The sequence below is a fragment of the Lathyrus oleraceus genome, chromosome 3 (genome assembly GCF_024323335.1).
Source record: "Lathyrus oleraceus cultivar Zhongwan6 chromosome 3, CAAS_Psat_ZW6_1.0, whole genome shotgun sequence".
NCBI classification, from domain to species: domain Eukaryota; kingdom Viridiplantae; phylum Streptophyta; class Magnoliopsida; order Fabales; family Fabaceae; genus Lathyrus; species Lathyrus oleraceus.
The window spans coordinates 180,515,414-180,539,216 of record NC_066581.1 but is presented as its reverse complement, the minus strand read 5'-3'; the positions used below and the strand labels follow the sequence as shown (position 1 = coordinate 180,539,216).

The following is a 23,803-nucleotide window of genomic DNA, read 5'->3' as shown; positions in this document are numbered from 1 at the left end:
GGGAATTGTCCTCCAAGTGTAGTTTGTGGGGCTTGGTTTTGTGCTACCTGTGAGATATAGGTTTCAAGCATCTTGTTGCGAGTGATTATATGATCAACGTTGGTCCCTAATTGTGTTATCAGTTCGTTTACGTGAATGTTCTGGTTTTAGGAATTCTTGTTTTGCTGAGTCTGGCATGATATAACGCTCTCCATGATCTTCTCAAGGTTAGACTTCTAGGGCACAACTTGCATAGGTTGTTTTGGTTTTTGGGCTTGATAACCTTGTGGTCTTTGAGGTGCATAATTTTGGACAGGGTTCTTGTTTTTATAGGAAAAATTCGGGTGATTCTTCCATCCAGGGTTGTAGGTGTTTGAAAATGGGTTACCTTGGGCGTAATTCACTTGGTCGGTGTTCAGGTCGTTCAAAAGGTTACATTCCGCCGATTCGTGTCCTTTAGATCCACAAAGTTCACACTCTGTGTGGACTACCGCTGCGGTGTTAGTGTTTGTAGAAATATGTTCGACCTTAAGGGCTAAAGCATCCATTTTTTGCCTGCATCATGTCCATAGAGCTTATCTCATGTATTCCACCTTGGGTCTCCTTTTTCTCTACTGATGCTCGTTCAGTTCCCCATCAGCAATGGTTTTGGGCCATATCCTCAATTAGGTCATAAACTTCAGGGTAAGGTTTGTTCATCAACACGCCACCAGCAGCAGCGTCGATACTCATCTTTGTGTTATAATGGAGTCCATTGTAGAAAGTATGAACGATCAACCATTGTTCTAGGCCATGGTGTGGACAGACTCTTAATAGCTCTTTGTATCTCTCCCAAGCTTCAAAAAGTTATTCTCCTTGGTTTTAAGTAAATCTAGTTATTTGGTTTCGAAGAACATCAGTTTTACTAGGGGAAAATATCTAGCAAGGTATACTCTTCTAAGGTCTTCCCAGGTAGTTATTGAGTTAGCTGGAAGTGAATCCAACCATGAACGTGCTCTATCTCTGAGGGAGAAAGGAAATAATATTAAACGAATCGCATCAGGTGAAGCACCGTTGGATTTAAAGGTGTCGTCTAGTTGGATAAAAACTTTTAAATGTTGACTTGGGTTCTTTGTAGCGAGACCCGCGAATTGGTTCTGTTGCACTAATTGCAGTAAAGATGGTTTTAGTTCAAAATTGTTGGCAGGAATGAGGGGGTTTACTATACTAGAACTAGGTTCCTTGTCAGAGGGTTGGGCAAATTCCTTAAGAGGTCTCCGGTCACGACTCTCGACCATAGCTTTCTTAATTCGGATGAGTAAGAGGAGTGTACGAGTGTAACTTTCGGGTTCTGCTAAGGGATCGACTAAATTTCCGGTACTACGGGTTCTTCGCATTTACCGACTAATAATTCCTTAGTCTAGACGGTGTAACGACAGGGTACAAAATTTGATGAAGTTGGTCCCTGGCAACGACGCCAAAAACTTGACCGATCAATTCGCAAGTGCACGAATCACGTCAGAGTAAGTTAAAAGAATATTGATCCCACATAGACCAAATCGTCAATCTATCGATTACTATTGTTACGATGTTTATCTAATATGGTACAAAAGAGATATTGATGTCGCAAAATAACAGTAAATAAAGGAAATGATAAATACAATGCAAATAAAGATAGGCTTGAATGTAATTCACATCAGTTAAACGATGTTTCAATTGTCTAAATAGAACTACTTATGGGGTATTATTTTCTACTCTTGAAAAGAATCCATTTAACAAGAACTGTCTCTTTCGCGTATTCAACCCGAGTTTACCCTTAAATTTAGGCCTTTTATTGTCACTTATAAAAGGTGCGCAGAACGCTAAAATCGTAAACTTACTTTTAAGAAATAAGACTCGTAAACTTAGTTGAAAAGTGATTTTGATTTGGAAAGTTTACCCAAGGAGTTTCCTGATCTTTAACCGCGATCCTTACATTTTAACCTTTGAAAGATTTAGCCAGACATGGTAATACAAACAAATACAACAATGTTGAACATGATGAAAAGAAGTTTAGAATGTATGGCGTGAAGAACAAGTAAAGTGTGTAAAACGATTAAAACGAGCAATAAAGATAACGGCGAGAAAATTAAATAATGTAAAGACGATGACAAGGAATTAAATAAAGTAAAGCATGGCAAGAAATTAAATAAAGTAAAGCGTGGTAAGAAATTAAATAAAGTAAAGCATGACAAGTAAAATAAATAAAAGCGATTAAATTAGAACCTGCTCCAAACGGAGGCTTTAAATCTGGTACAAGGAAAATAAACCTTTGACTTTGAAGATAAAGACGACCGCAAAATCAAAGTGCTCTAACTCAATTACACTACGGTGCGATAGCCCCTCGATGTGACGGATTACCGCTTTTACAGATGATAATATAGTCTTAGTGTTGTAAACTAAGTTGGATGATTTCGAAATGGACTAGAACAACCTATTTATAGAGGAACTCAGCAGAATGCAAAGACCATGATGCCCTTCAACTTCTCCTTAGTGGGAACGTGAAATGCAAAGGTGGCGCCCGCCACCCCTTCATGGCGCCCGCCTTGTGTGTGAATGGGAAAGTTAATGGGATCGTGGCGGTTTCCTCCTGGTTGAGGGCTGATGTGCCATGGCTTCTCCTATTGCGACCTCCATGCATTATGCCATGTGTACAATATTTGCCAAAAAACCCTAATTTTTGGTCTTTTTGCCTCGTTTCTTCTAAAAAGGTCTCGAAAGAGCTAAATACCTGAAAACAACATAAAAGAGAGCATAACACAAGCAAAATGATAATCAAGACCTAATAAACATGTGAAATCCGAGTCAAAAATGCAGTGTGATTCTGTGTGATCACCTTGCTAGAAATAGGTATCCCCAAGAGATGGGCATACTCCTCCAATGTAGGCACAAGCTGATAATCTAGGAAAGTGAAGCATCGGTAGAGAGGATCATAGAACTGCACTAGCACACTCAAGATTCCTTCAACCACATTAGCAGATAAGATAGACAATAGCTTCCCATGATGTTGTTTGAAGTCCAAGGGGTTTAATACAAAAGATGCTAGCTTCCTTAACTCTTTCAAGTTGGGACATCTGAAATTGTACTTCTTAGTGTTCCTTCGTTCACAAACCATGTTCTGAAAATATTTGCAAATAGTACCTCAGTTCCTTGAAATTTTCGTGTGTTGAATGTCATGATGTGTATGAATGCATGAATGCAACAATCACAAATAAGGGATCACACACAAGGCAAGCGAACAAAGGTCAAGGGATGAATCAAGTCATTGTTAAGATCAATCATCCATTTTGGTGGATTATGGTTTACACCTTATCAACACCCAAGTTCCATTGATATTGACAAGACTTGATTGGATCAACCAAGAATCAAGGGTTTGTTGCGAGTCACAAGCATGGAGTCTCGGTAAGAACCATCCTAAAGGAGTGAACTAAGGATAAAAACCTGTAGATCATGTTCTAAAAAGTTCCCAGAGTCTTAATTCCATCTATCGGATATTACAGGTTAAGATGACTGACTCATCGACCCATAATATTCTCAAGAGAAACTCGTCTGAGTGTAATATCGCATAACAACTGTTATCAAGTCTACACTTGAACAGTTTCCACAATACTTCTTAAATAGGCCAAAAGGGGGTAAATGTTCTACAGTCCTCAGCTTCTCGGGCCCAAATTAGAGATAGTAATGCCTAACCATAAATACTTGTGTGACACTTCCAAATCCAAAAGGGTCTCCACTGAGTAGATGGATCTCAAGCCAACTTGTTAAGGACTACTCCACACAAGTCGAACATGACTATACCATCCTCTTATCTTAATTGCACTCAAATTCGGGTTAGAACTTATCTCACCACTCAGAGATCACCAAGCACAACAAGCAAATTATATCATACAAACAAATATACATACATCACATATATATATTTATATACACACGAAAAGTAGGCTAAACCCACTGGAGACTACTCCCCAGCAGAGTCGCCACTTAATTTCTGTAGCGGTAAATTCATGATCATCAAGCTATGGATAAGCAAGACATCAAATAATAAGAGTCGCCACCATGCTTTTATTGTTTCCAAGGGAAAAGGGAAAAAGTACGAACGAAACCCAAATGTAAGAAGTTTTCAAATCAAATTTAATAAAATGTCAGAGATTACAAGTAAGGGGATTGGTTACACAGAGGGAAGGTGTTAGCACCCAAAGTGTCCTAGGTACTCCTAGGGAGCCCTTTTTTATGTGCATATGTATTTTGTACAAAGTGATGTTTACAAACAACTAGAGTGAGGGGATGAGAAGAGAATTCATTAATTATATTTTTGTGTTTGACAAGATTTTCGGACTTGTGCCTACTTACCAACATAAATATGAGGGATAAAAACCTCGTAGTTCGTGATACAAATTTCAAAGTGGATGCATAGCTTTTAACAAAAATTTAGTTTGAGAGGCACCAAGGCCTAAAAATGGTTTGAAAGACTTAGTTCTTTTTGGCTTTTTGAAAGTTTAAGTCAAGTATGGTTAAGTCTATTTACAAGTATGATTAAGAAAAGAAGTTTTTGAAAATGCAATGGCCTAAGGCCAAAGTTTCTAGTTTACAAAGTGGTCAAAGTTAAGAGCAAAATTAATTCAAACAAAGAAGATTTTAAAAATGAGGGAGAGATTTTGAAATTAAAGAAATGGGGAGGAGATGAAGAGACTAATCCTATGCACAAAATTAAAAGTTAAGAGTTGAAGAGATCTGACCAATGGGTAGCAATCCAATAGACAAGAATGTCTTATAGAAACCCAAATTCCCTTGGACATTAGAATCAAGCCACAAACAATGCATACAATATCAATCTTAAAGAGAAAAGCATCAAATAAACATAGCCACATCCAAGCTTTAGCCACTCCATGATCTTCTTCAAATTAGTCCATGTAGCAGATGAATTCCATAAGCTACATATTCAAAATAATAGCTTCATAATGATCATGTTGCAGATGAACTCAAAGGGATCTTCAAAGATGTATCAAATGAAGTTTCAAATTGCAAGCACTTGGTTACACAAAAATTAGCATTGGCCAAGTCCTTTACCATAGGAATGTTGCCTAGATTCTAAGTCCAATTTTTCAAGATAAAGTTAACAGTCCACACAAAAGTTTTTTAGGGTTTTTGTTGTTATTATGTACGTTAATGGTCAAAGACCACACAAACAAACACAATATACACAAACAAGATATATCATACAATATGGTCCAAATTGAGCTTAAAAATTAAAGAGCATTAAAATAAAGGACTTGAAATTAAATGTTAGTTGTTAATGAGTTAGAAGTTAGTATTGTTTTGCTTTTGCTTTTCTTTAAGTCATTCTATGGAGAACACTCAACCCACTTATAACAAGCATCGATCCTTGAGCCAAGACATCTTCCAAAGGAAATAAAAAAGGCCAAGTTTCCACACAATACCATGAAATAGGGGAGACTTACAATCTCATTAACTAGAATGCTATGCCTTTTTTGTCAAGAATTTAGCACTATGTTAAGCAATCGTAATTGGACTTATGTAGAAGTCACAACTATTTGAGGCCGGACAATAGAATTATGGTGTTAATGCACGTTACAGACATTGTATAATGGACTATGCTCATGAAACATATCACACACAAAAAGTATATGTAAAAGAGGTAGCCTAATCTCATCCATACTCATGTTGATTTTTCAATCAACTAGCTTTAGGACTTTGAGATATCATATGCCAAATTAAATGGATGCATAAAGAAGGGGAATTAGATGAAGAGGGAAGGGAATGGATCAAAACTCAAATTGGTCAAAGGAGGACTTTTACCAAATTAATATCATTCATTCATTTTGGGAGATGGAATGTACATTCCATCAATCCCCTAAATTTAATGATATTAACTTAACAAAGTCAAATCAACCTTGACCAAGGTCCAACAACATATGTCAAACTTACATAAGAGGTCAACACAAATATTTGGCATTTATTCAAATTAAAAAATACTAAAATAAAGCATTTAAATTAAATATGGTTTTCCAAATTCCTAAAACCTCATCAAAACACCAAATAAATGGCCATGAGATTTATCTTAGGTTAAACAAGGTCAAAGGACCTTGGAGAAAAAATTTCAGAATTTTTAAAGACTTAGAAGTATTTTTAAACAATTAAAAATAATCACAAAATCAATTAAATCATGAAAAATATTAATAATGATCCAAAAAATAATTTTAATTCAGAATATGAAAGAGGAATTTATTTAAATTTTTCTGGTGAAACTCTCATATTTTTTGGATCAATATTAAAATTAATATAAATTAATGAAAATAAAACAAATTAAATGAAATTAAAATAATCAGAAAAAACATGGACCACTTGATCTCCCCCATTAATTGAGGTGGAATATCAACTGGATCAGCGCGCGCGTTCCACAATACACCTAAGTCAATACGCTGTAGGGATGGTAATTAAAACCAACACGTGAGATTAAAACAATTCAAATGAGATCAATGGCTCAGAACCTGTCTAGCACACCACCGGCGCTGGACCTCCGGTCACCTTCTCAGGCGAGGTCCACCAAACTGGTTCACTCATCACCATAAAGAAAATGAAAAAGAAGGACATGATCTGAAATAAAAAATGGCGTACAGCACGAATCTGACCTCAATTTCGACTAACTCCAAATATATAAAAAGATATGAGGAGTTGAATTTTGAGGTGTGTCAATTGAGTTGCTTCGATTTGACATCTAAGCAACTCAATCTTCTTTCCTACATTGGTAGGACTTCAGACAACCAAAGATCCAAGAGAATTGAGTAGAACAGAGTGAGAATCGAAGAGATGAAGTTTTCTGAAATTTACCTTCAATGTTGTGCATAACTTGATATTGCTTGCTTCAACCTTGATCTGATCACACTTGAGAAGCTTGCAGAAAAGGTTTAGCAATGGTACAAAGCTTTGGATCCTTGAGTTCTTGAATCTCCAAACAGTGAGAATCAAACTCAATTTTCAAGTTGAAAATTCTCAGGTTTTCCTTTGAAATGTGACGGTTTCAATTGGGGGGCAGAGGTGGCGCGCAAGGTGTGTTTGAATTGAGCTCAGAGGCCTTGTATTTATAGCATTTGGAATTGATAATTGCACACTTGAAAAATTACTAAATTTGGTCATTTCATGCACAAGCTTGCATGGGCGTGGACAGGCCCATGAAGCAATCCAATTTGATCCATATCCAACTGTTCTGAAGTTCAAATGAGGCTTGAGTGGCAAGGCAATTATATGTGGAGTTTTGGACATTTGATTTTCTCCAATGATGCAATTCTGTTAAAGCCATGTGAAAACCTAGCAAACTTCATCCAAAATGCATGAACTTGGATTCTTTGGAAAGCTTAGATCAAGAGGAACAAGTTTGATGTTGAACACTTTTTCATTTGGAACTTGGATCATGGTGAATTTGAAGGTGGAAATTTGGAAATTTTAACATGTTGAAAATTTTTCTAAGTGTCAAGCCATATATCTCAATATTCCACCTTGCTTAACTTTTTATGTGAGCTTCAAATGAGAAACGTGTCTTCATCAATGTTGTAGATATTTCAAAGACCTTAAAAATTGTCACCAATTTCATGTCATTTGGATTTGAAATCATAGAGTTATGTATTTTTGAAGTTGAGGATAATCACTTGTTCAATGGTATAGGTCAAAAATGACCTATAATGTATCCTCATATCACATGCTCATAAAAGTTGAATTAGATCTCACTCCAAACATTAAAGTTTTATTATACATATTTAATTTGATTATGCAACTTGGAAATCTTTCATATCATAAAAATTGAGCAAGTTATGGCCTTGGGAAGTTGACTTTCAAATTAGGGTTTAGACAAAATGACCTATAATGTTTCAACATAGAAAATGATTTTCCAAGAAAAACTAGCTCTAGGTCTCAACATTAAAGTTGTTTGGAATGTAATTTAGAGTAACTTTTCTCTTGGCATCATTTTCATATGGTGAAAATTGTTGGAGATAGCGTCTAGGGAGACCCAGTTTTGATCGGATGAATTCATCTAGCCAACCACCATCAACCAACTTGCTAACCTTCAATTCTTTTGACTTTCTAGGCTCATGGTAGATCATATATGCATGAAAGGATTAAATTTTATGTGTCCCTTGAGAAATTTGTTCAATTGGTGAGATGGCTTGTTGGAGATGTTACTGAAGATACCTAGTCAAACTAGGGTTTCCAAGGCAAATCACCTTCAAAGTCTTGAAGAATACTTGATCAATATCACATGTAGGAATAATTGGGACTCATTGCAGCGGTAAATTTATGATCATCAAGCTATGGATAAGCTAGACATCAAATAACAAGAGGCACCACCGCGCTTTTATTGTTTCCAAGGGAAAAGGGAAAAAGTTCGAACAAACCCTAATATTAAGAAGTTTTCAAATCAAAGCTAATAAAATGTCAGAGATTTCAGGTAAGGGGGTTGGTTACATAGAGGGAAGGTGTAAGCACCCAAAGTGTCCTAGGTACTCCTAGGGAGCCCTTTTTGTGTGCATATGTATTTGGTACCAAATGATTTTTACAAACAAATAGAATTAGGGGATGAGAAAAGAATTCATTAATTATATTTTTGTGTTTGGCAAGACATTCGGTCTTGTGCCTACGTACCAACAAAAAAATGAGGGATCAAAACCTTGTAGTTCACGATACAAATTTAAAAGTGGGTGCATTGCTTTTAACAATAATTAAGTTTGGAAGGCACAAAGGCCTAAAAATGGTTTGAATGAGTTAGTTCTTTTTTGGCTTTTTGAAAGTTTAAGTCAAGTATAGTTAAGTTTATTTACAAATTTGATTTAAGAAAAGAAGTTTGAAAATGCAATGGCATAAGGCCAAAGTTTCTATCTTTTTACAAAGTGGTCAAAGTTTAGAACAAAATAAGTTCAACCAAAGAAGATTTTGAAAAGGAGGTAGAGATTTTAAAATTAAAGAAATGGGCATCAAATGAAGATATTAATTCTATGCACAAAATTAAAAGTTAAGAGTTGAAAAGATCTGACCAAATGTGTAGCAGTCCAATAGACAAGAGTGTCAATAGAAACCCAGAATTCCCTTGTACATTTAGAATCAAGCAACACACAAATTCACAATTATATTATCTTGAAGAGTAAAGGAATCAAATAAAGATAGCCATATCCAAGCTTTATCCATTCCATGATCTTCCTAGAAAAATAGCCCATGTAGTAGATGAATTCCACAAGTCACAGGTTCAAAATGACAGCTACACAATGATCATGTTGCAAATGAACTCAGAGGGATCTTGAATGATGTATCATATGAAGTTTCAAATTGCAAGCACTTGGTTTCTCAATAAGTTGGCATTGGCCAAGTCCTTTAGCATAAGAATGTTGCCTAAGTTCTAAGTCCATTTGTCCAAGATCACGCCAACAGTCCACACAAACAAGCAAAGTATACACAAACAAGATATATCACACAATATGATCCAAGTGGATAAAGTGGAAATTGCATTAACATAAACAATTAGAATGATATGAACAATGGCAACTGTATAAAAGCTAGAATTAAATGACATTGAAGTAAATGGCTTGAAATTAGAAGTTAGTTGTTAATAGGTTAGAAGTTAGTATTATTTTGCTTTTGCTTTTCATTTTTAGACATTCTTTGGAGAACACTCAACCCACTTATGACAAGCATGGATCCTTGAGCCAATACATCTTCCAAAGGAACGAAAAAAGGCCAAGTTTCCACACAATACCGTGAAAGAGGGGAGACTTACAATCTCATTAACTAGAATGCTATGCCTTTTATGTTACAAATTTAGCGCTATGTTAAGCAATCGTAATTGGACTTATGTAGAAGTTACAACTATTTGAGGTCGGGTAATAGAATTTTGGTGTTAATGCATGTTAGAGACATAGTATAATGGACTATGCTCATGAAACATACCACACACAAAAAGAATACGCAAAAGGTGTGGCCTAATCTCATCCATACTCATGTTAATTTTTCAATCAACTAGCTTAAGGACTTTGAGATATCATAGGCCAAATGAGATGAATGCATAAAGAAGGGGAATGAGATGAAGAGGGAGTGGAATAGATGAAAACTCAAATTGATCAAAGGAGGAATTTTACCAAATTAATATCATCCATTCATTTTGGGAGATGGAATGTACATTCCATCAATCCCCTAAATCCAATGATATTAACTTGACAAAGTCAAATCAACCTTGACCAAGACCCATTAACAAGAATCAAACTCGAACAAGTCATCACAATTGGTCAACAAAATTATTTAGCATTTATTCAAATTGAAAAGACTAAAATAATACATTTAAATTAAATATGGTTTGTCAAATTCCTATAACCTCATCAAAACACAAAATAAATGGCTATGAGATTTATCATAGGTCAAACAAGATCAAAGGACCTTGGCGAATTTTTTTTAAGAATTTTTGAAGACTTAAAAGTAATTTTAAACAATTAAAAAAATGAAAAATCAATTAAATCATGAAAAATAATAATAATAATCCAAAAAATAATTTTAATTCAGAATAAGAAAGAGGAAATTATTTGAAAATTTTGGTGAAACTCTCATATATTTTGCATCAATATTAAAATTAATATGAATTAATGAAAATAAAGCAATTAAAATGAAATTCAAAAAAATCAGAAAAAACGTGGACCACTTGATCTCCCTCATTGATTGAGGTGGCCGATCAAGTGGCCACCAGCGCGCGTTCCATGGTGGACTTGAGTCAACGCGACACAGGCTTGGTATTTAAAACAACGCACGAGATTAAAACAATTTGAAAAGGATCAATGACTTTGAACCATGCCAACACATCATCGGCGACCAAAGGCCGATCATCTTCTCCGGTGACCCTGGCCGGACTGGTTAACTCGTCACCATCAAAAAAATGAAAACAGAGGACATGATCTGAAAGAAAAAATGGTGTAGAGCACGAATCTGACCTTAATTTTAACTAACTCCACATATATAGAAAGATATGAGGAGTTGAATATTGAGGTGTGTCAACTGAGTTGCTTCGATTTGACCTCTAAGCAACTCAATCTTCTTCCCTACATTGGTAGGACTTTAGAAACCAAAGATACAAGAGATTTGAGTGGAATTAAGAGAGAATCGAAGAGATGAAATTTTCTGGAAAATACCTTCAATGTAGGTCTGGATTCAACTGTTCTTGCTTTGGCTTGTGCTTGATCTTGCTTAGTATGCTTGCAGAAGTGGATTAGAATGCACAAAAGGTCTTGGATCCATGGAGTTTTGAATCTCAAAACAGTGAGAATTCAACTCAATTTCCAAAGGAAATTCTCAGGTTTATCCTCTCAAATGGAAGGGTTAGGGGTTTAGGATCAAAGCTGGCGCGAATGTGTGTTTAATTCTGAGCATATGGAGCTCAATTTATAGCTGGATCATGTGATATTTGCACCTTCCAAATGACTTTCCAAAATTGGCAATGAGTGATGCATGGGTGCATGGGCGTGTGCAGGCCCATGAAAACATTCCATTTGACCCACAATTGACTGTGAGCATGTCTAAAATCAGCTTGGAATGCCAAGCAAATGTACACAGCTGTTTGAAGTTTGATCTTTGCCAAATGATAATCCAATCTCCATGCCATGCGCAGCCCTAGCAATTCTTGTCCAAAATGGATGAAATTCAACTTTTTGGAAAGGTTAGATCAAGAGGAACAACTTTCATGTTCAACACGTTTCCATTTGAAGCTTGTATCATGATGAATTTTGAGGTGGAAGTTTGGAAATTTCAACATATCAAAAAAAATTCTAAGTGTCAAGCCATATGTCTCAATATTCCACCTTGCTTAATATTTTATGTGAGCTTCAAATCAGAAACGTGTCTTCATCAAAGTTGTATCTCTTTCAAGGAAATTCAAAATGGTCACCAATTTCATGTCATTTGGATTTGAAATCATAGAGTTATGTATTTTTGAAGTTTGGAAAAATCACTTGTTCAATGGTATAGGTCAAAAGTGACCTATAATGTAACCTCATATCACATGCTCATAAAAGTTGAATTAGCTCTCACTCCAAACAACAAAGTTGAATTAGACATCTTGAATTTGATTGTGCAACTTGGAAATAATTCATCTCATAAATAATGAGCAAGTTATGGCTTTGGGAAGTTGACTTTCAAATTAGAGTTTAGACAAAATGACCTATAATGTTTCAACATAGAAAATGATTTTCTAAGAAAACCTAGCTCTAGGTCTCAATATGAAAGTTGTTTGGGATGTCACTTAGAGTAACTTTACTCTTGGAATCATTTTCATGTGGTGAAAATTGTAGGAGATATGGTCTATGGAGACCCAGTTTTAATTAGATGAATCCATCTGGCCAACCACCATCAACCAACTTGCTAACCTTCAATTCTCTTGACTTTCTTGGCTCATCGTAGATCATATATGTACAAGATGATGAATTTTGAAGTGTGCCTTGAGAATTTTTATCAATTGGTAAGATAGCTTTTTGGAGAAGTTACTCAAGATACCCAGTCAAACTAGGGTTTCCAAGGCAAATCACCTTCAAACTCTTGAAGATAACTTTATCAAAATAATATGTAGGAATCAATGGAACTCATATATATGATGCTCATAACCATTCTTGGATCAATTCATGGTTGTGATCTTTGTCACGAGGGTCTCAAATCCTAGATCTGAACTTGATGAATCAATGGAGATCATGCCCTACGTACAAAAGAGTAAGACAAATGCAAAGACATATTTTTTGGTATTTTGGTTAGTAAAATGATAATATACAAGTATGATACAATCACAAGGTGCTTGGTGATCTCTAACAAAACAAACCCAATGAAATAGGGGCAAGGAGGATGCCAAGGTATGATCCAAATACTAATGCTTATGATGAAATTGCATGAGGGATCTTAGGGTCAAAATTGGGGTCTTACAGCTGCCCCTATTTAAGGACATTCTAACTGAGGAGGAGAAGGTTAAAGTCTTCATATCGACTCAGTAGAATGGGCTTAAATAACAACATATAGAAACAAATTTTGGTCCCTAAGAGACCTCATGATGCATATGATATGAACGCAAAAGTTAATTCTTTATGGGGAAATATGACCACAAAGGAAAACAAATCAGAGAGACCGAAAGTCCACAGGAGTATAATATATTTCGTAAGGAAAACTCACTGGGGAGACAAAGACTCTGGGGGATAAAGGAAATATGCGTAGGCCAGACTACAACTTAAAACTACTGGGGGACTCGAGGAATTCCAAACAAACATGGAAAGACTCAGCCAGAGAAACAACAACATCTGCGGGGGATACGAGTAAGTCAGGATAAAATTGAAGTACTTGAATCATGCAGGAAAAGCAATTTCACTAAGGAAATACGCACTCAACTCGATTGGGGAAGAAATGAACTTCAACATAGGTGGAACAGAAATCTATTATCCACTACCTATTACTGGATGAAGAGATAATAAAGATCTGATAGAGAGAACATCTGTCATTGGTTAGGATGAACATATCAAGGATGACTCGCTAAGAACCTACAGGAGGGAGTATTCATTATCGGTTACCGGCTAAGAATAGCCTTGTTGGGGAAACTGCAGAAAAATAGGATTTACAACTACCAGTTACTGGGCAGAAGACCAAAGATGAGAATATCTGTCACCGATTAAGGTGAACATATCAAGGATAAACTCGACAGGGAAGAAAATCCGTCATCGGTTAAGATGAACATATCAAGGATAAACTTGCCTGGGAAAAGTCAAGGAGGATACCCGTCATCGATTAAGATGAACATATCAAGGATAAACCAATTGAACAAAAAGTAGGAATTACATCTATCGAATGCTGGATAGAAAACCACCAAAGAGAAAATTTGTCACCGGTGAGGATGAACATATTAAGGATAGACTCTGAGAGGGGAGAAAATAGGAATTATATTTATCATTTACTGGATAGAATACCATGAGAGAGAATCTGTCAGTGGTTAAAGTGAACATATCAAGGATTAACTCTGTGAAGGGGACAAAAAGAAGGATTTACATCTACCGATTACTGGGTAGAAAACCGCAAAGAGAAGGAAACCCATCATCAGTTAGGATGAAGGTATCAAGGATTAACTCTCTGGGGAACAAGAATATGGATTACAACTACCTTTTTACTGGGTAGAACACCAAAGGTGAGAGTATCCGTCATTGGGGAAGAGGAGAAGGGTTAAAGTCTTTCTGCCTAAAGGGGCTGACGCTCTACAATTGAGGGAGGACAGACACCGAAATTTGTTTGGGGATAAAGTACCTCCATACAGAGAATGAGAATCTCATATCGACAAGTTAATCAAGATATGCAAACATGCAATTATGAAATTATATGAATGTATATGTATGTATGTATATATATGATTATGCTGGCAAAACGATCACAAAGGATACAAAGGTGACGCAAATAATTTGAATCATCGGTACAATCCACGTCAATCCACAAAAAAGGGAGACAACTGCTGGAGAACATAGAGATCAACAAACCAAAGGCTCGAAACCTAGCCGAGGGAGGAGATCTGCTGAGGAGAGGAGAAGTTATCGAGTCTGCAAGGAATTTTTGGTCAACACCATATCAAATGGGAGACAACCATGTAGAAGATAAACACAAAATAGCTACTCAGAAACTAGGTGAGAACTCTGACTGGGAGCGAGTCGGATGGCAACTAGTAGGGAAACCAATGCGATCTACTGGGGAAAAGATCTTACTCTGCTGAAGATCAACCCTGTTGGGGAATATAGAAACACTGCCGAGAAATAACACGCCGCAAGGTACTGAATCAACCAACATGGCTGGGGAAAGGAAATCGGCACTCTGCTATGGGATAAACACTTCGCAGGGGAATCAGAACAACACAAACAACTAGGGACACCCGAAGGGTTAACTGCTTGGGGAACCTCTGATGTTTCGCACTTAAGGACTTGCTGCTCTTGAAGTGCTTTTGATACTTCCTTTTAATTGCTTTGAAAAATTCTTGTTTTTATATGTTTTTAAGAAAAAGAGATTTTGATTAAAAGTTTTAAATTTCAAAAATGATCATAATAAAATTTAAACTATTGGCTGAAGTAAATAAGAGTAGAAACAATTGGATAAAAGCTCAACTTTATTTAGTGGGATGGTAGTCTGTAAATGACAAGACCCCATAGATTTTTACAAAGTTGAAAATGGTAATTTACATGGAAAAGGGTTACATTGATTACAAATGATCCTTAATCCTTCTACCAACTTTTGATATCCACTGTGCTCTTGACCGTTGCTGGGATGATGAATCGACGTCAACCCTTGTCCTCAATAAAGTCCCCAAAATTGGACGATCAGCAGAATGCAGTTACTTGCCATAGGTGAAGTATTTCTTGCCATAGGTACTCAACTTATCGGGAATTTTTTTGTTTTTTATGTCGCTCACTTTTGCCTAGGCGAAGTATTTCTTGACTGCATCTGCGTTCATAGGACGAGTGAACTCTTCTCCATCAATAGTTGTAAGAATCAAAGCACCGCCTGAAAAGACTCTCTTAACAACATATGGGCCTTCATAATCAGGAGTCCATTTCCCCCTAGAATCTGGTTTGAACGATAGAATCTTCTTGATCACAAGGTCACCTTCTCTGAACATATGAGGTCTTACTTTCTTATCAAAAGCTTTCTTCATCCTTTGCTGATATAACTGACCATGGCACATGGAAGTTAATCTCTTCTCTTCAATCAAATTTAGCTGATCAAACTGGGTTTGACACCATTCAGCCTCAGTAAACTTGGCTTCCATAAGCATGCGTAATGAAGGAATCTCAACCTCTACAGGGAGCATTGCTTCCATACCATACACAAGTGAGAAAGGGGTTGCCCCTGTTGAAGTGCGGACGGATGTACGATATCCATGCAAAGAAAATGGGAGAATCTCATGCCAATCCTTGTATGTGACAACCATCTTCTGAATAATCTTCTTGATGTTCTTATTCGCAACTTCAACAACCCCATTCATCTTAGGTCTGTAGGGAGAAGAATTATGGTGTGCAATCTTGAAGTCATTACAAAGAGCTTCCACCATATTGTTATTCAAGTTTGACTCATTGTCAGTAATGATCTTACTTGGCACACCATAGCGGCATATGATCTGATTCTTGATAAACCTTACAATAACATGCTTGGTTACGTTTGCATATGATGCCGCTTCAACCCATTTTATGAGGTAGTCAATTTCCACCAAAATGAAAGGATGCACATTCGAAGCTTTGGGTTCAATCATCCGAATCATATCAATTCCCCACATGGAGAAGGTCCATGGGGAAGAGATAACATTCAAAAGTGTCGGAGGAACATGAATCTTATCAGCATAAATTTGATACTTGTGGCACTTCTTCACAAATTTGCAACAGTCAGATTCCATTGTCAGCCAATAGTAACCTGCTCGCAACATCTTCTTCGCTATTACATGTCCATTAGAATGGGTACCAAAGGAACTTTCATGCACTCCAGTCATCAACAAGTCTGCTTCGTGTCTATCCACGCATATGAGCAAAACCATGTAAAAGTTTCTCTTGTACAGTATATCACCAGTCAAGTAGATATTGCCGGCTAGTCTTCTCAAAGTCTTCTTATCTTTCAAAGACACCCCAGGCGGGTAAATATAACTTTGGAGGAAACATTTGATATCGTAATACCACGGCTTCTCGTCTTTGATCTCTTCAACAACAAACGCTTGAGCTGGCCTATCAAGATGCATTACAAACAAATTGGGAACTTCATTCCAATACTTCACTATAATCATTGACGCCAACGTTACAAGAGCATCTGCCATCCAGTTTTCATCTCGACGGATATGATGAAACTCAACCTTTGTAAAGAAAGTTGAAATCCTCCTCGCATAATCTCTATATGGTAGTAAACCGGGTTGATTTGTCTCTCATTCACCTTTGATTTGATTTACAACCAAAGTTGAATCTCCAAAGACATCCAAATACTTGATTCTGAGATTCATGGCCTCTTCAAGCCCCATAATGCAAGCTTCATATTCTGCCATGTTATTTGTACACTTGAAAGTTAATTTAGCTGTAAATGGTACATGCGTGCCTTGAGGAGTAATGATCACTCCCCCAATTCCATTTCCATATTGATTAACAGCTCCATCAAATACCATGCCCCAACGGGAACCAGGTTTTGGCCCTTCTTCAAGCAATGGTTCATCACAATCTTTCATTTTCAAGTACAAAATCTCTTCATCAGGAAAGTCATATTGTACTGACTGATAATCTTCAATTGGTTGGTGAGCCAAATAGTCAGCCAAGATACTACCTTTGATCGCTTTCTGAGATCGGTATTCGATATCATACTCTGATAACAACATCTGCCAACGGGGAATCCTCCCAGTTAAAGCAGGCTTCTCAAATATATACTTGATTGAATCCATTTTGGATATCAACCAAGTGGTATGATTCAACATATACTAACGCAAACGCTTAGCAGCCCAAGCCAATGCACAACAAGTTTTCTCAAGCATAGAATACTGCGTCTCACAGTCGGTGAACTTCTTACTGAGGTAGTAGATCGCAAATTCTTTCTCTCTAGTCTCATCTTGCTGACCAAGAACACAACCCATACTATCTTCGAGTACAGTCAGATACATGATCAATGGTCTTCCTTCAACAGGTGGAGACAAAATTGGAGGTTCAAGCAAATATTCTTTAATACTGTAAAAAGCTTTCTGGCAGTCTTCGGTCCAACCACAAGGTTGATCTTTCCGAAGAAGCTTGAATATAGGCGCACATGTGGCAGTCATATGGGAAATGAATATGGAAATATAATTCAAGCGGCCGAGAAAACCTCTGACTTGCTTCTCTATTTTGGGCGCAGGCATCTCTAGTATTGCTTTAACCTTGGTAGGATCAACTTCAATACCCTTCTCGCAGATCATAAAGCCCAACAACTTACCATAACAAACACCAAAAGTACACTTATTGGGATTCAAGCAGAGTTTATACTTCCTCAAACGCTGGAATAGTTTCAACAAATGCTCAACATGTTCCTCTTCATCAGTCAATTTAGCAATCATGTCATCGACATAAACCTCAATCTCTTTATGCATCATATCATGAAAAGAGTGGTCATTACTCTCTGGTAAGTTGCACCAACATTCTTTAGACCGAAAGGCATCACTCTATAATAGAATGTTCCATATGGTGTAATGAATGTGGTCTTTTCCATATCTTCGGGTGCCATCTTGATATGATTATATCTGGAAAATCCATCCATAAACAAAAAGACTTTGAATTTAGCAGTATTGTCTACCAACATATCAATGTGTGGCAGAGGGAAATCATCTTTCTTTGGCACAGGCACAATATTGGCCACCCATTACGGATATTCAGTAGTCACAAGGAAACCGACATCAATCTGCTTTTGCATTTCCTCTTTTATCTTTACAGCCATATCAGGATGCGTTCTTCTCAACTTCGGCTTGATTGACGGACATTCTGGCTTTAACGGCAATCTATGCTCCACAATTTCAAAATCCAAACCAGGCATGTCTTGATAGGACCAAGCAAACACATCTGAATACTCTCAAAGAAGATCAATCAACCCCTTCTTGGCATCTGGAGACAGTCGAGACCCAATCTTAACTTCCTTCACATCATCCTCGGAACCCAAATTGACTAACTCGACCTACTCTTCGAATGGTTGAATGGTCTTCTCATCTTGCTCAAGAAGACAAGATAATTCATCACTCACTTCTACATCACTTTCCTCCTCGGCCTCAAACACAGGGAATTCAAAATTTGGAGAAGGAGAAGGATCATTGTATTCAATGGGGTTAGGAACCAACCTGCATAATGATTTTATATTTTGATTTTAGGGAAATGAATTTTTGACCAAATATTATGTAGATGGACAATTATATTGTTTATTTATGTTTTTTGTGATTACCATTTTTAGAATAAAGCAAAAAGTAAAAACAAGACACCATGGATGTGGATGAATAAAATTAATTTTATTAATGATCAATTTGAAAATGCCCAACAATGTTCACTTCTCCCTTAGACATAGGAGAAGGATTTTAAAACATATAAAAGCAATTACTTAGATTGATGCAAAATAACAGGAATATCAACAGCAGTCCAATTGTTCCAGGCTTTTCCATGCGTCTCAAAATTAGTGCAGTCTCCCTCTTCGTCACCCTACTGATCAACATTTCCTTCTTCCACAATCTTCTTATCATCTTTCAATGAGGACATAGGTGCCCCAACTCTCTTTTCAGCAGCAATAAATAAGGCCTAGAACGGAGTTCCAACCTCATCCTCATCTTCTACGTAAGAGAAAGATGACAAATGGCTAACCAACAACTCTTTCTCTCCACCAACAATCACTAGCTTGCCATTCTTCACAAATTTGAGCTTCTGGTCCAAAGTGGAGGTAACAACTCCTACCTCATGAATCCATGGCCTTCCCAACAAGCAACTGTAGGCCGGGTGGATATCCATTACTTGAAAAGTAATTTGAAAATCACTCGAACCTATCTTAACTGGAAGGTCCACTTCACCAATAACTGTTTTGCGCGAACCATCAAAAGCTTTGACAATTACACCGTTGTATCTCATATGCGCTCCTTGGTAAGATAGTTTTGACAGAGTTGACTTTGGAAGCACATTCAGTGACGACCTTGTGTCAACAAGCACATTTGACAAAGCATCCTCTTTGCAATTCATTGATATATGCAAAGCCAAGTTATGATTTCTACCCTCCTCAGGGAGTTCTTCATCACAAAAGTTGAGACTGTTGCAGGAAGTGATGTTAGCCACAATATGATCGAATTGATCCACCGTAACATCATGTTCCACAAATGCTTGCTCAAGAACTTTTTGCAGTGCTTCTCTATGCGCTTCAAAATTCATGAGCAGAGACAACACTGAGATTTTTGAGGGGGTTTGAAGCAGTTGCTCCACCATATTAAACTCACTTCTTTTAATCAACCGAAGTACCTCATCATCATCGTTGGCCTTCGCATCGCTAGATTCACCAGACTTACCCTTTGAAGCACCAACTGGATCTGCAACAGGCACTTCTACCTTCTTACTCACAACGGATTCCTCCTTATCTTTTGGGAACACTGACCCAAACACTCGACCACTGCGGGTCACCTTGGTAACATCAACAATGCTCACCACTGAACTAGTCGTAGGCAACGAAACCTTTTGACCAACTTCTATCATTGTAGCATTATACTGGTACGAAACAGCTTTATCAGATGAATACAGGATTGGGCCCGCTAACCGTATTACCAACGGCGATACTGATTTGTTGCTGACATTATTACTGTTACTCTTGTCGTATTGGATTACCAACCTCTCTGACTGCTTGAAAATGGGCACTATGACATTCACATCGTCATCTACATCACAGGATTGAACAATTTGAATCATGCCTTCATCCATCAGTCGATGGATGTCCCTTTTCGCAACTTCACAACCCCTCAGGTTAACACTACAAACAACACAACCATCATGGTCATGCTCACAATCACTTACCAAACAAACATCCTTATGCATCTGCATTAAGGAGCTCCTGATAAAACGCACATCAAAAACTTTGAATTCACCAGGACAAGCATCCACCATATTCACATAAGAGTTCCCATGAGCAGGCAATGGGTTTGCTTTTACATTCGGCGCACAGTCCTCGAAGGACATCATTCCACTCTTCATAAGCCTCTAAACCTCACACTTGAGTGGGTAACAGTTCTCTATATCATGTCCGGGTGCTCCTTGGGGAAAAGCACAACGGAGTTCAGGTTTATACCACCAAGGAAGTGGCTCTGGAATCTGTGGCAGGTTTCTTGGTTGAATCAGGTTCTTGAGAACCAAGGATGGATACAATTTTGCCTAAGACATAGGAATCGGGTCGAAAGAGACCTTCTTCCTCTCAAATTTTTGTTGATGATGATTGTTGTTGGTATTGTTGTTGTTGTAGGTGTTCGTTTGTTGTTGCGGTTGTTGTTGTTGACATTGTTGTTGTTGAATTGGTGTTGATTGTTGATTGGAAAACACTGGGATAACGGAAGATACTTGATGATGATGATGTTGACGGGATGTTGGATTCCTTCTGATCTGAGGCCTCCTCTGCCTCCCATTTGAAATTGCATTTGTTTCATTGTCCTTCTTCTTGCTAAAACTACTGACATACCTCTTACTTGTTGATGCCTCATCCTTTGACAAACGTCCCTCTCGGACTCCTTCCTCAAGCCTCATCCCCATATTTAGCATTTCGGTAAAGTCACTGGGGGCACTAGAAATCATTCGTTCATAATAAAATGCACTCAGGGTCTTTAGAAAGATCTTTGTCATCTATTTTTCCTCCAAAGAAGGAGTGATCTGGGCAGCCAATTCCCTCCATCTTTGCGCGTACTCCTTAAATGTCTCCTTATCCTTTTGAGACATAGACCTCAACTGGTCTCTATCAGGTGCCATGACCATGTTGTACTTATACTGCTTGACAAAAGCCTCTCACAGGTCATTGAAAGTACGAATGCTTGCACTATCGAACCCCATATACCAATGGAGCGCAGCACCGGTCAAACTGTCCTGGAAATAATGAATCAACAGTTGGTCATTATCGGTCTTAGTAGACATCTTGCGAGCATACATCACTAGATGACTGAGCGGACAAGTATTCCCCTTATATTTTTCAAAGTCAGGCACTTTGAACTTCACCGGGATCTTGACGTTGGGCATTAAACACAACTCAGCGGCACTCTTTCCAAATAAATCCTTATCCCTCGGCGTCTTCAATTCCTTGCGCAACTCAAGAAATTGATCCTTCATTTCGTCTATTTTCTCATAGACGGCTCGGAGGGATAGATGGTGTCCTCTACACGAGGTAAGGTGTGCACAATTGGAGGTGGCACGGACATGACCGGGCTAGATGCTTGTATGGAAGCAAAAGTAGGCGCAAATCCTTCAGGCACAAAGTTGGACGGCATTCCCCACGGGAATACGGCAGGCATAGTAGGTGAGAAGTGAGCGGTGGCAGCAGGCATGGTAGAGGTAGCCATCTCTGAAATAACTGTCCTCGCAAGAGGAGTTGTAGGCATTGGAGAAGATTGGCTCTGAGCAGCAAGAACTGACTCCATCATGGCAGTCAGGCGGGCGATATCGTCCTTCAGCTCTCTACTCTTTTGCTCTAGATGCTCCATAATTTTGAGATGATTGGCGCGGGTGTTGTACCGGTGAGTCATCTTGGCTAAAGCACAGAAGAAACACCAATGAGACATCTGGCGAAAGAGAAACATGCTTATGCAAATGATGAATGAAATGCAACGCTTATTTATTTATTTTTGTATTTTAAAGGAACTTACTATATCATTTGCAAACATATATATCAGCAATTGCAATAATTTTATATGACCAAAAAAATCTCTTTTCATTTATATAATTGGAAGGATTACACTGAGTACAATTTTCAGAAACCAAATGAAAAAATACAAGAGAAAAGGAGACTAGTCATCCTAAGGATCCCTAACAACATCAGAAGATCTGGCTGAAGGCGCGTACTTCCTTCGAATGCGATGAATCTCGGTCTCAAAAGAAGCCTTCATCTGAGTCTTCTCAAGGACAAGTTGGTCAACAATCTTCTTCCAAGCAACGAAAGGCTAAGGCATGCTAGAAGATGAAACCTCTGGCTTTGTCTGTCTCTTTGTCACTCGGTCTTCAAGTATCTCAATGAGTGCATCTTTGTCCTTAGACACTAACTTCAACTCTGCATGCTTCTTGCTCAAAGCGTGGAAACGCTCTTCCCACATATCCTTCTTTTGCTTCATCTTGACAAGCGCGTCTTCCAACTCCTCTATATCTTGGTTAGGGAGAGTTAATGGCTCAACCACAACCATAGACATAGGTCTTTCACAAGGATAAGGCACCTTCAATTCCAAAGCTGTCTTCTTCACCCAAAGAGTGTAAGCTTCCAAAGCTACACAATTATGCGGACCAAGCTCGGATCTTCCTTTCCTAGGCACATTATGCCAAGAATGAACAATCTTCTACTTCAAATCTTGGGGATCTTTACCCTGCTGATAGAAAAGACCTTCTAATAAAGTGTTATTAGGTTTGTCTCTCAAGGGGAACTCAAGTTGACGACGAGCCAAAGCAGGGTTGTAGTTAATTCCTCCTTTTGTACCAATGAGAGGCATATTAGAGAATTCACCACAACTATCAATAATCTCCAAACTGCTCAAAGACGGATCATACCAAACTATATCATCATTAGTGAGAGACATAAGTCTCTGAAACCACCGTAGACATTGTTTGTTCTCCATAAAAGTAGGTGTCTGAGGCAAGTGCGAAATAAACATCTTGTATAGAAGAGGAATGAAACAGACAATAGTTCCACCACCCTAGGAATTCCTTGGATGCAAAGAGAAATACATATCACCGAACAAAGTAGGAACATGATTCCCAATCAAGAAAAGTCTAATGGCGTTAACATCAACAAATCCGTCAATGTTAGGGAACAAAGATATAGATAAGCTATGTATAAGCTAAACATCAAATAACAAGAGTCGCCACCGCGCTTTTATTGTTTCCAAGGGAAAAGGGAAAAAGTACGAACAACACCCAAAAGTAAGAAGTTTTCAAATCAAAACTAATAAAATGTCAGAGATTTCAAGTAAGGGGGTAGGTTACAAAGAGGGAAGGTGTTAGCACCCAAAATGTCCTAGGTACTCATAGGGATCCTTTTTTGTGTGCATATGTATTTGGTACAAAATGATGTT

The 23,803-nt window shown here is 37.8% G+C and overlaps 1 non-coding gene across 1 annotated transcript; it reads left to right on the top strand.

The window, feature by feature from the left end:
• Positions 1–766: 766 nt before the first annotated feature.
• On the top strand, positions 767–873 carry LOC127133458 (small nucleolar RNA R71). Its single transcript, XR_007807430.1, has one exon. It is a non-coding gene; the product is annotated as a small nucleolar RNA R71 (small nucleolar RNA).
• The last annotated feature ends 22,930 nt before the right edge of the window (positions 874–23,803 follow it).